This window comes from Dromiciops gliroides, chromosome 5 (assembly GCF_019393635.1).
Source record: "Dromiciops gliroides isolate mDroGli1 chromosome 5, mDroGli1.pri, whole genome shotgun sequence".
Classification (NCBI taxonomy): domain Eukaryota; kingdom Metazoa; phylum Chordata; class Mammalia; order Microbiotheria; family Microbiotheriidae; genus Dromiciops; species Dromiciops gliroides.
The window spans coordinates 199,309,714-199,321,472 of record NC_057865.1 but is presented as its reverse complement, the minus strand read 5'-3'; positions in this window follow the sequence as shown (position 1 = coordinate 199,321,472).

The following is an 11,759-nucleotide window of genomic DNA, read 5'->3' as shown; positions in this document are numbered from 1 at the left end:
CAAAGCTTCAAAGGAAATTCTCATTGGATCCAAACACAACAAGAATTCCTGGAAGCATTAAAGAAAGAGATAAGAGTGATAGAAGAAAACCTATGAAAAGAAATTAGTGTTGTAAGAAAGTTATGAAAGGAGAATTAACTACTTGGTAAGAGAGGCACAGAATAATACTGAAAAAATACCTTAAAAAAACAGAAGAGGCACAAAAAATTCACTTAAAAAAACAACAACCCCAAAACAAAAAAGTAACTCCTTAAAAAGAAGAAATGGATAAATCAAAAAAAGAGGCATGGGGCAGCTAGATGGCACAGTGGATAGAGCACCAGCCCTGGAGTCAGGAGTACCTGAGTTCAAATCTGGCCTCAGACACTTAACACTTACTAGCTGTGTGACCCTGGGCAAGTCACTTAACCCCAATTGCCTCACTAAAAACAAACAAACAAACAAACAAAAAAGAAGCATAAAAGCTCACTGAAGAAAACAATTCCTTTTTGCTTTTGCTTTGAATGAAATCATGGAAATTGCTCAAGGCCCTGAAAAAACTAATTTGGGCCCCATCAAACAACATATTCTCAATTCTTCCCATTTAGTCTTTTCCATCTTAAGTTGTAATAACAGTGAGGATTGAAGATGCAGGGTGCTACTGTGCAGGATAGTGGATCATGGTCATTTTGAAGGAGACATCTGAAAAAGATGTTTCTGTAGCATATGCAGGGATTAAACCTCTGTGGCATGAGTGATAATGGAAATTCATTTTTAGACTATATCAGTGTGGCCTAAGGAAATTATGATTGTTACCAGAAAGATGAATCCTATGTGTCTGCAGTGACGGGGCCAAATTCAGTTTATTCAAAATAGCAAATATTAGAAGTCAGGGACTCAATATGTAGATACTTTGACAATTTATGCTTTGCAGAAACTTTATCATACAATAGAAGCAAATAATGAAAGAGAACATCAAAAGAGTAATGAGTATAGTGGTGGAACTATGGAATAGGTTAGGCACAGGAGACACAGGAGACACAATAGTAAATGACTGTAGTAATCTACTGTTTGATAAACCCAGACTCCAGCTTCTGGGATAAGAACTCACTATTTTACAAAAACTGCTGGGAAAACTGGAAGATAGTATGGCAGAAACTAGACATAGACCAATATTTTATACCATATACCAAAATAAGGTCAAAATAGGTACATGATTTAGACTTAAAAGGGTGGTACCATGGGCAAATTAGGAGAGGAATGAAGAATTTACCACTCAGATCTGTGGAGAGATCAATTTATGACCAAATAAGAGATAGAGAATATTATGAAATGTAGCACGAATTATTTTGACTACTTTAAATTAAAAAGGTTTTGCACAAACAAAACTAATGCAAACAAGATTTTAAGGAAAGCAGAAAGCTAGGAAACAATTTTTACAGCCAGTGTTTCTGATAAAGGCCTCATTTCTGAAATATATAGGAAACTAAATCAAATTTATAAGAATACAAGTCATTCCCCACTTGAGAAATGGTCAAAGGATATGAACAGGCAGTTTTTAGATGAAGAAATCAAAGCTATCTATTGGCATATGAAAAAAATGCTCTAAATCACAATCAAGTAGAGAAATGCAAATTAAAAGACCTCTAAAGTACCACCTCACACCTATTAGATTGGCTAATATGATAAAAAAAAAAAAAGGAAAATAACAAATGTTGGAGAAGCTGTGGAAAAACTAGAACACTGATGCATTGTTGATGGAGTTGTGAACTGATCCAGCCATTCTAGAGAACAATTTGGAACTATGGCCAAGGGCTGTGGGGTTGTGCATACCCTTTGGCCCAGTAATACCACTACCAGATCTGTATCCCAAAGAGATCACAAAAAGGGGGAAAGAACCCCACATATACAAAAATATTTATAGCAGCTTTCTTTGTGGTGGCAAAGAATTGGAAATCAAAGGGATGCCCATCAATTGGGGAATGACTTAACAAGCTGTGGTGTATGAATGTAATGGAATACTATTGTGCTATAAGAAATGATGGCAGATTTCAGAAAAACCTGAAAAGACTTAAGTGGACTAAAGCTGAGTGAAGTGAGGAGAACCAGGAGAACATTGTACACATTAACAGCAACATTGTTTGATGATCAACTGTGATAGACTTAGCTCCTCTCAGCAATACAATGATACAAGACAATTCCAAAGGACTCATGATGGAAAATGCTCTCCACATCCAGAAAAAGAACTGTAGAATCTGAATGAAGATTGAGCCATACTATTTCTACTTTTTTATTGTTTTTTTTTCTTTTATGAGGTTTTTCCCTTTTGTTCTGATTCTTCTTTCACAACATGACTAATGCAGAAATATGTTTAATGTGATTGTACACATATAACCTATGTCAGATTACTTTCTGTCTTGTGGAGTGGGGAGGGAAGGGAAGGAGGGAGAAAAATTTGGAACTCAAAATCTTATAAAAACAATTTTTTTGTTGTTTTGTTTTTGTGGGGCAATGAGAGTTAAGTGGCTTGCCCAGGGACACACAGCTAGTGTCAAGTGTCTGAGGCCAAATTTAAACTCCAGTTCTCCTGAATCCAGGGCTGGTGCTTTATCCATTGTGCCACCTTGCTGACCCAAAAACAAATGTTGAAAACTATCTTTGCATGTAACTGGAAAAAAATATAAAATACTATTAAAACTGGGGAAAAAAACAAACAAAAAACATCAACAAGAAGAAGAATAGTTATGACTCTACCATCTTGCTTCTGGCTCTGAAGAAGTTCATGTTATAGGTAGGGCCTAGCTCCCCAGAAATTCTCTGGGGTACATCAATTTTTTTTTTTTTAGTGAGGCAATTGGGGTTAAGTGACTTGCCCAGGGTCACATAGCTAGTAAGTGTTAAGTGTCTGAGGCCGGATTTGAACTCAGGTCCTCCTGACTCCAGGGCTGGTGCTCTATCCACTGTACCCCCTAGCTGCCCCTGGGGTACATCAAAGAACTTTCTCCTTGAGAAATTAAACCAAAGGACAGACACACCTAAAGATAAGTGGAACCTGATCGGGACAGAGCTAGCTCCAGGACCACCACCCTTCATTCCAGTCTCCCTCACCCCTGGGGAGATAAGATTAGGTGTGGCTGCTGCCTTTGTGGTGTAAGGAGGAGAGAGATGGCTTGAAAGATCCACAGCCACCCCTCACCCAATTCCCCCAGCCACCACCAGTAGGGGATGGTCCTCCCTCAATAGGGGAACTTTCCACAGTAGGATGATCACCTCATCGGACCACCATAGGACCTCTATATAAAAGTATCTACCTGTCTTCTGCTTGACGAGATTGGTATCTCAGAGCCACACTCTGTGCCAAGCCTTTCTCCCCATGAGAAGAAGTCCAAGGATTTCTCTCTTGCTTTCCCTTCCCCAGCCCCTAAATAAACTACTATCTTATTCTATTGGATTTGTGTGCAAGAGGCTGTAATTCTTTTTTGGTGAGGTAATTGGGGTTAAGTGACTTGCCCAGGGTTACACAGCTAGTAAGTGTTAAGTGTCTGAGGCCGGATTTGAACTCAGGTCCTCCTGACTCCAGGGCTGGTGCTCTATCCACTGCACCACCTAGCTGCCCCGGGTGTAATTCTTTAAAGAGGAATTCCTAAGGACCCCAAACCCTACCCCTACCCTAAACTCCCTACCCTATTTTCCAACAACATTCAGGTATTTTTTTCTGCCTTTCCATTGCCTTTTGGACAAGAAACAACCCCTCTGTTTGGCATTTAATGTCCTTCATCATTAGACTCCAGACTTTTACTTTTTTTTTTAATCCTTACATTTTTAAAAGATTTCTGTTTATATTTTTATTTTGTTTTGGGGGCAATATATATATATATATATATATATATACACATAATAACATTAAACATATTTCTGCATTAGTCATGTTATAAGAGAAAAATCAGAGCAATGAGGAAAAACCTCAAAATAGAAAAACAACAGCACCAAAAACAAAAGAAATAGTATGGTTCATTCAGCATCTATATTCCAGAGTTCTTTTTTTTTTTTTCCTGGATTTGGAGATCCTCTTCCATCATGAATTCCCTAGAACTCTTCTGTACCATTGCATTGGTGAGAAGAATATAGTCCATCACAGTAGATCAACACAATGTTCTTCTGGTTCTGCTCATCTCACTCATCAGCAGCTCACGCAAGAACCTCCAGGATTCTCTGAACTCCTCCTGCTCATCATTTCTTACAGCACAATAGTATTCCATTAGATTCATATACCACAACTTGTCCAGCCATTCCCCACTTGATGGGCATCCCCTCAACTTCCAATTCCTTGCCACCACATAAAGAGCAGCTATAAATATTTTTGTACATGTGGGTCCTTTTCCCCTTTCCATGATCTCTTTGGGAAAAAGACCCAAAAGTGGTATTGCTGGGTCAAAGGGTATGCACAGCCTTTTGGGCATAATTCTAAATTGCTCTCCAGAATGGTTGGATCAGTTCACAGCTCCACCAACAATGCATTAGTGTTCCAATTTTTCCACAGCTTCTCCGACATTTATTATTTTCCTTTGTTGTCATTTTAGCCAATCTGATAGGTGTCAGGTGGTACCTCAGAGTTGTTTTAATTTGCATCTCTCTAATCATTAGAGATTTAGAGCATTTTTTCTTTTGGGAATAGATAGCTTTGGTTTCTTCATCAGAAAACTGCTTGTTCATATCCTTTGACCATTTCTCAGTTGGGGAATGACTTGGATTCTTATAAATTTGATTTAGTTCCCTATATATTTTAGAAATGAGACCTTTTTCAGAAGTACTGGCCATAAAAATTGTTTCCCAGCTTTCTGCCTCCCTTCTAATTTTGGAGGCATTCCTTCTGTTTGTACAAAAATGTTTTAATTTAATGTATTGAAAGTCATCCATTTTGCATTGTTTGGTCATAAACTGTTTTCCTTTCCAAAGATCTGAAAGGACTATTCCTTTCTCTCCTAATTTATCTATGGTATCACCTCTTATGTCTAAATCATGTATCCATTTTGACCTTATTTTAGTATAAGGTATAAGATGTTGGTCTATGCCTAATTTCTGCCATACTATCTTCTAGTTTTCTCAGCAGTTTTTATCAAATACTGAGTTCCTATCCCAGAAGCTGGAGTCTTTGGGTTTATCAAACACTACATTACTAGTGTCATTTACTGCTGTGTTTCCTGTGCCTAGCCTATTCCATCGATCCTCCACTCTATTTCTTAGCCAGTCCCAGATAGTTTTGATGACTGCTGCTTTATAGTAAAGCTCCAGGTTTGGTACCGCTAACCCACCTTCCTGTGCATTTTTTTTTTCATTATTTCCCTTGATATTCTTTATTTTTTGTTTTTCCAGATGAATTTTGTTATTATTTTTTCTAGCTCTATAAAATAATTTTTAGGTAGTCTGATTGGTATGGCACTGAATAAGTAAATTAATTTAGGTAGTATTGTCGTTTTTACTATATTAGCTCTGCCTATCCATGAGCAATTGATATCTTTCCAATTATTTAGATCTGATTTGATTTGTGTGAAGAGTGGTTGATAATTGTGTTCATAGAGTTCCTGGGTTTGTCTTGGCAAGTAGACTCCCAAGTATTTTATATTATCTACCGTTACTTTAAATAGAATTTCTCTTTCTATCTCTTGCTGCTGGACTTTGTTGGTCATGTATAGAAACACTGATGATTTATGTGGATTTATTTTATATCCTGCTACTTTGCTAAAGTTGTTACTTGTTTCAAGTAATTTTTGAGTTGATTCTCTAGGATTCTTTAAGTATACCATCATATCATCTGCAAAGAGTGAAAGTTTTGTTTCCTCCTTGCCTATTCTAATTCCTTTAATTCCCTTTTCTTCTCTGATTGCTAAAGCTAACATTTCTAGTACAATATTAAATAATAGGGGTGATAATGGACATCCCTGTTTCACCCCTGATCTTATTGGGAAGGCCTCTAATTTATCTCCATTGCATATAATGCTTACTCATGGTTTTAGGTAGCTACTGTTTATTATTTTAAGGAAAGCTCCACCTATTCCTAAGCTCTCTAGTGTTTTTATTAGGAATGGGTGCTGAACACAATAGTATTTCATTACATTCATATACCATAACTTGTTCAGCTTTTCAGCAATTGATTGTCATCTCCTTGGTTTTCAATTCTTTTTCATCATGAAAAGATCTACTGTAAATATTTTCGTACATATGGATCCTTTCTCTCTTTCTTAAATGTCTTTGGTGTATAAGACCTTTAATTTCTTTTTGTCTTTTTGCTATATTTTTAGTACAATATTGAATAGTAGTGGTGATAATGAAGATCCTTGCTTTTTTGTTGTTGTACAGTCATTTTCAGTCATTTCTGACTCTTTGTGAACCCATTTGGGGTTTTCTTGGCAAAGATATTGGAGTGGTTTGCCATTTCCTTCTCCAGATCATTTTACAGAGGAGGAAACTAAGGTAAACAGTGACTTGCCCAGCAAGTGACATCAAGTTTCTAAAGGCTGGATTTGGACTCAAGAAGTTTTTTCCTAACTCCAGGTCCTGCTGTCTATCCACTGCACTCCCTAGCTGCTTATCCCTGCTTTACACTTGATTTTATTGAAAAGGCTTCTAATTTATCCCCATTACAGATAATGCTTGCTCTTAGTTTAAGTTATATGCTACTTATTATTTTAAGGAAAACTATTTATTCATATACTTTCTAGCAGAAAAGGTATCTTATCAAAAGCTTTTCCTGTATCTATTGTTATAAGCATAAGACTGTTGTTTTTGTTATTAATTCGGTTGATTGTGTTTTCAATTTTTCTAACATTAAACCAAATCTGCATTTTTGGTATAAATCTAGTGTGGTCATAATGAATAATCTTTGTGATATGTTGCTGAAGTCTCCTTGCCAATTTTTGCATCAACATTCATTCACATATATCTACAGGTGTTTTTTTTAATTGTTGTTTTAACTCTTCCTGGTTTAGATATCAAAACCATATTTGTGCCATAGAAAGAATTTGGCAGAGTCCTTTGTTTTCCTATTTTTTCAAACAATTCATATGGTATTGGAATTAGTTTTCTTTAAATGTTTGGCAGAATGTGCTTATAAATTCATCTGATTCTGGGTTGTTGTTTTTTTTTTTTTTGGTATGGGAATTCGCTTATTGCTTAGTTAATTTCTTTTTCTAAGATAGATTTTTCTTTTTCTGTTTTGTTAATCAGGAAAATTTATACTTTTGTAAATATTCTTCATTTTGATTGTCGGTGGTACATAGTTGAGCAAAAAAGCTAATAATTTCTTTTATTTTTTCTTCTTTGTTGTGAATTCTTCTCTGCTTGTTTGTGATAAAGGTAATTTGTCTTTTTTCTTTCTTTTTTTGATGTAACTTTTTTCCAGTTGTTTTTCATTTTTAAAAAGCCCATAATTTTTTGTTAGTTTGTTTATCTGAAAATTTGTTTTGTCTGTTTTCTTTCACAACCTGGATAATGTGGAAATGTTTTGCATAAGTACACATGTATAACTTATATTGAATTGTTTGAGTTCTTAAGAGAGGTGGGGAGGGAGGGAGGAAGAAAATTTGGAACACAAAGTTTTAAAAAACTTATGTAAAAGTTTGTTTTTACATGTAATTTGGGAAAATAAAATTCTAAGTTTAAAAAAAAGCCCAACAAAGCTCCTACTTCCTTTTGTTTTTGTTTTTGTTTTTCTTTGGGCAGGGCAATGAGGGTTAAGTGACTTGCTCAGGGTCACACAGCTAGTAAGTGTCAAGTGTCTGAGGCCAAATTTGAACTCAGGTCCTCCTGAATCCAGCGCTAGTGTTTTATTCACTGAGCCACCTAGCTGCCCTCCCCCCTACTTCCTTTTATTAATTCATTGGGTTCTTGGAGGTCTCTGCTTTCAATTTTGTTCATCTCTCCTTTTGTTTTTCAGGATTTCTATTTAGGGGGTTTCTAATGTGTTGGTGTTCTAGGAGTTTTTTTTGGGTTGTTATTGTTTGTTTCATGTCCAATTATTTGATATGCTCTTCTCTTTTATTAATATGTTTAATGATATAAAGTTTCCCCTGAGTACTGCTTTGGCTAGATCCCAAAAATGTTGGTATATTGTCTCATTGTTATTATATTTAATAAAAATTATTATTTCAACAATTTCTTCTTTGACCCACCCATTATTTAGCATTCCAAATAATTTTTAAGCTTTCAAAGCCCCTTTATTGAGTATTACTTTAATTGTATTATGGGCTCTTTCTGGCTTGCATTCTTTCCTGCGTCTAGAGGATGATGGTTACGGTTGGAGTCAATATTCTACATGGAATATTTCAGCCAGTCAGTCCAGTACGGAAGCCTGGAGAAGCCAGGGTGCCTGGTACTTAAACCCAAGGTGGGTTTTGGATTTGTCACTGGGATTGCATAATCTATAGGAACTGAGCTAAACTTTAAACTTAATCATCTTCCCTTCCCTATAGACTGAGGTGGGACAAGGTGGGCAGGGATTATGCTTCTCATGCATGGGGATGGGGAGAAATTTGTATATTTGTGATTATATCTTTTGAAGCAAGTATTTCTCAGTAAAATATTTTTAAATTATGTTATAGTCAGTAAAAGATGCATTCTATATTTCTACTTTTATGCATTTATTTGTGAGGTTTTTATGCCCAATACATGGTCAGTTTTTGTGAAGGTGCCAAGCACAACTGAGAAATAGATGTACATCTTTCTATTCTCATTCAAAATTCTCCAGAGGTTTAGCATAGCTAACCTTTCTAAAATTCTATTTAGGGCCTTCATTTCTTTTTTGTGTGTAGTTTTTTTTTGGTTATTTTATTTAGGTCTGAGAGGGGTAAGTTGAGTTCCCTCACTTTGATGTTTTTGCTGGTTTTTTCCTCTGTAGAGCTTTTACTTTAAGAATTTAGATACTATGCCAATTAGTGACTATCTTATTTAGTATTAATATTTATTCATAGGGGGCAGCTAGGTGGCGCAGTGGATAAAGCACCGGCCCTGGAGTCAGGAGTACCTGAGTTCAAATCCAGCTTCAGACAATTAACACTTACTAGCTGTGTGACCCTGGGCAAGTCACTTAACCCCAGTTGCCTCACTAAAATAAAAAAAACAAAATAAAACAAACAATGTTTATTCATTGTCTACGATGCCTGTTAGCAAAACATAGTTCCTTATGTTTCTATTTTGCTTAGAATTATTTTTGCCATACCTTTGTCTAAGATCATATTTGCTACCCCTTTTAAAATTCAGATAAAGCTTCCATTCCAGCCCCTTGTTTAACTCTGTTTGTACCTCTCTTTCAAGTTTCTTCTAACAACAAATTGTTGGATTCTGGTTTTTAATTCATTCTACTACCCTCTTCTGTTTTTATAGGTGAGTTTATCCCATTCACATCTACAGTTATGATGATTAATTCTATATTTCTGTCCACTGATTCTATTCTATTTTTCCTTCTTGTTTTTCCCACTTTTCTTTAAGAGTTTGGTTTGCGGGGGGCAACTAGGTGGTACAGTGGACAAAGCACCAGCCCTGGATTCAGGAGGACCTGAGTTCAAATCCAGCTTCAAACACATGACACTTACTAGCTATGTGACTCTGGGCAAGTCACTTAACCCTCACTGTCCCTCACACACACAAAAAAAGAGTTTGGTTTGTTTCTGACTAATCCCTCCTGTAATTTGCCCTACTTCTTTCCATAAGCCCATTTCCTCCAGTTTCCTTATTGGCTGAAATCTATTTCTGTAGTCGACTGTGTGTGTATACATATGTATACTTTCTTCCTTTTGCCAGTTCAAATGAGAATAAGGTTTAATGTTACCTGCTTCCCTATCCATTCCCTCCTTCTATATAGTATAGACTTCTACTTGCCCATCTCATTTATGAGATAACTTTCCCCATTCTTCAGTTCCTTCCTGCCTCTCCCATTGTATTCTTCATCCCCATCCTTTTCATTCTTCTTTTAAGAGCACCAAAACATAACAGAATCACTCTCAGGCCTTCTGTCTTAATTAGGCTCCTATGACTCCTGATGACAATAGAGTTCTGAAGGGCTAAATGTAGCATTTCCTTGTGTAAGAATGTAAACAGTTTAATCTTTTCAGTCCCTTATAATTATTTGCTCATGTTTACCTTTTTTTAGACCCCAAATCCCATGTTCTTATCTTTTTTTCTTAAGCACAGAGACTTTTAAATTATTTTTTTAGTTCCAAATTCTCTCCTTTCCCCTCCCTTTTCCCCCCACCCAATGAGAAAGCAGAAAAACCAAAATCTATTGCAAATATGTATGTATATATATATATATAAAAACAAATGTCCACACTAGACATGTCTCCCCCTGCCAAAAAAAAAAAAAGAGGAAAAAATTTATGCCTCAATTTACACTCTGAATCCATCAGTTCTCTGTCTGGAGATACTATGTTTCATCCCAAGTCCTTTGGAATTGTGGTGGGTCATTTTGTTGATGAGTTATGTAAGGAATTGGTTGTGATTTGGGGTCTCTGTGACCCCATCTTTGGCTGGGATTGGAGGCCCCAGCGTGTGCCCACAGGTACTGGCTCATGCCAGACACCAGAGCACCTGCATGGGCCTGGCCAAATTATAATGAGGGAAGCCCCACCATGACTAGAAACCTGGTGAGGACAGGTCAGGTGATCTTCCGTGTCCAGAAGCTAGGGGACTGGCATTTGTAGAGCTTCTTGTTAGTTCTGTCAATCAGGGCTGCCAGCCAATTAGCTTGGGGCTGTGTGTGTGGTCAGTCCCTTTTCCTGTGAGAGAGGGGGCTTCTGGGAGAGAGAAGGGAAGAGAGAGCTCTCTGTTGTGAGCGGTAGAGGGAGCAAGACACTGGAACGTTGTGCAGTGGGTTCTCTTTGAAATTGCTGATTTCTGGGTGGTGATGAGTTGCAGATTATATTTTTTCCCTTTCCCTATTCCCTTTTCCTTTGTCCCTAGTTCTTTTAACCTTACTTGTGTTTTTTATTTGTTCTCATTAATAAACCCTGTTTTGTTTTGTTTGTAGTTAATGATGATTTTATTTTCCATTTACATGTAAGGGTAGTTTTCAACATTCATTTTCATAAGATTTAGAGTTCCAAATTTTTCTCCCTCCCTTTCCTCCCCCCTCCACAAGATCGCAATCAGGTTATATATGTACAGTCCACAAGTGTTCTTTTTATCAGTTCTTTCTATAGCAGTGCATAGTATGCTTCCTCATTAGTTCCTTGGGATTGTCCTGGATCATTGTACTGCTGAGAGTAACTAAGTCATTCACAATTACTCATTGAACAATACTGCTGTCACTATGCACAATGTCCTCTCAGTTCTGCTCACTTCACCATACATTGATGTTCATTAGTCTTTCAAGGTTTTTTGGGGATCATCCTGTTTGTCATTTCCTGTAGCACAAGACCATTCCACTACAATTATATAACACAGCTTTTTCCATCATTCCTCAATTGATGGACATTCTCTTGATTCTCAATTCTTAACCTCCACCAAGAGTTGCTATAAATATTTTTTTGTACAATTTTCCCCCCTTTTCTTTTTCGTGATTACTACTGTTAACTGTTTCCCTTCCATCCTATTCCCTTCCCCATGAAATTTATTCTATTATCCATCTTCTTTCATCCTGTCACTCTTCAAAAGGGATTTGCTTCTGTCTGTCCCCTCCCCCACTCTGCCCTTCCTTCTTTTGTCCCTCTCTCTTTATCCCCTTCCCCTCCTATTTTCCTGCAGGGTTAGAGAGATTACTCTACCCAATTGAGTGTGTACATTAGTCC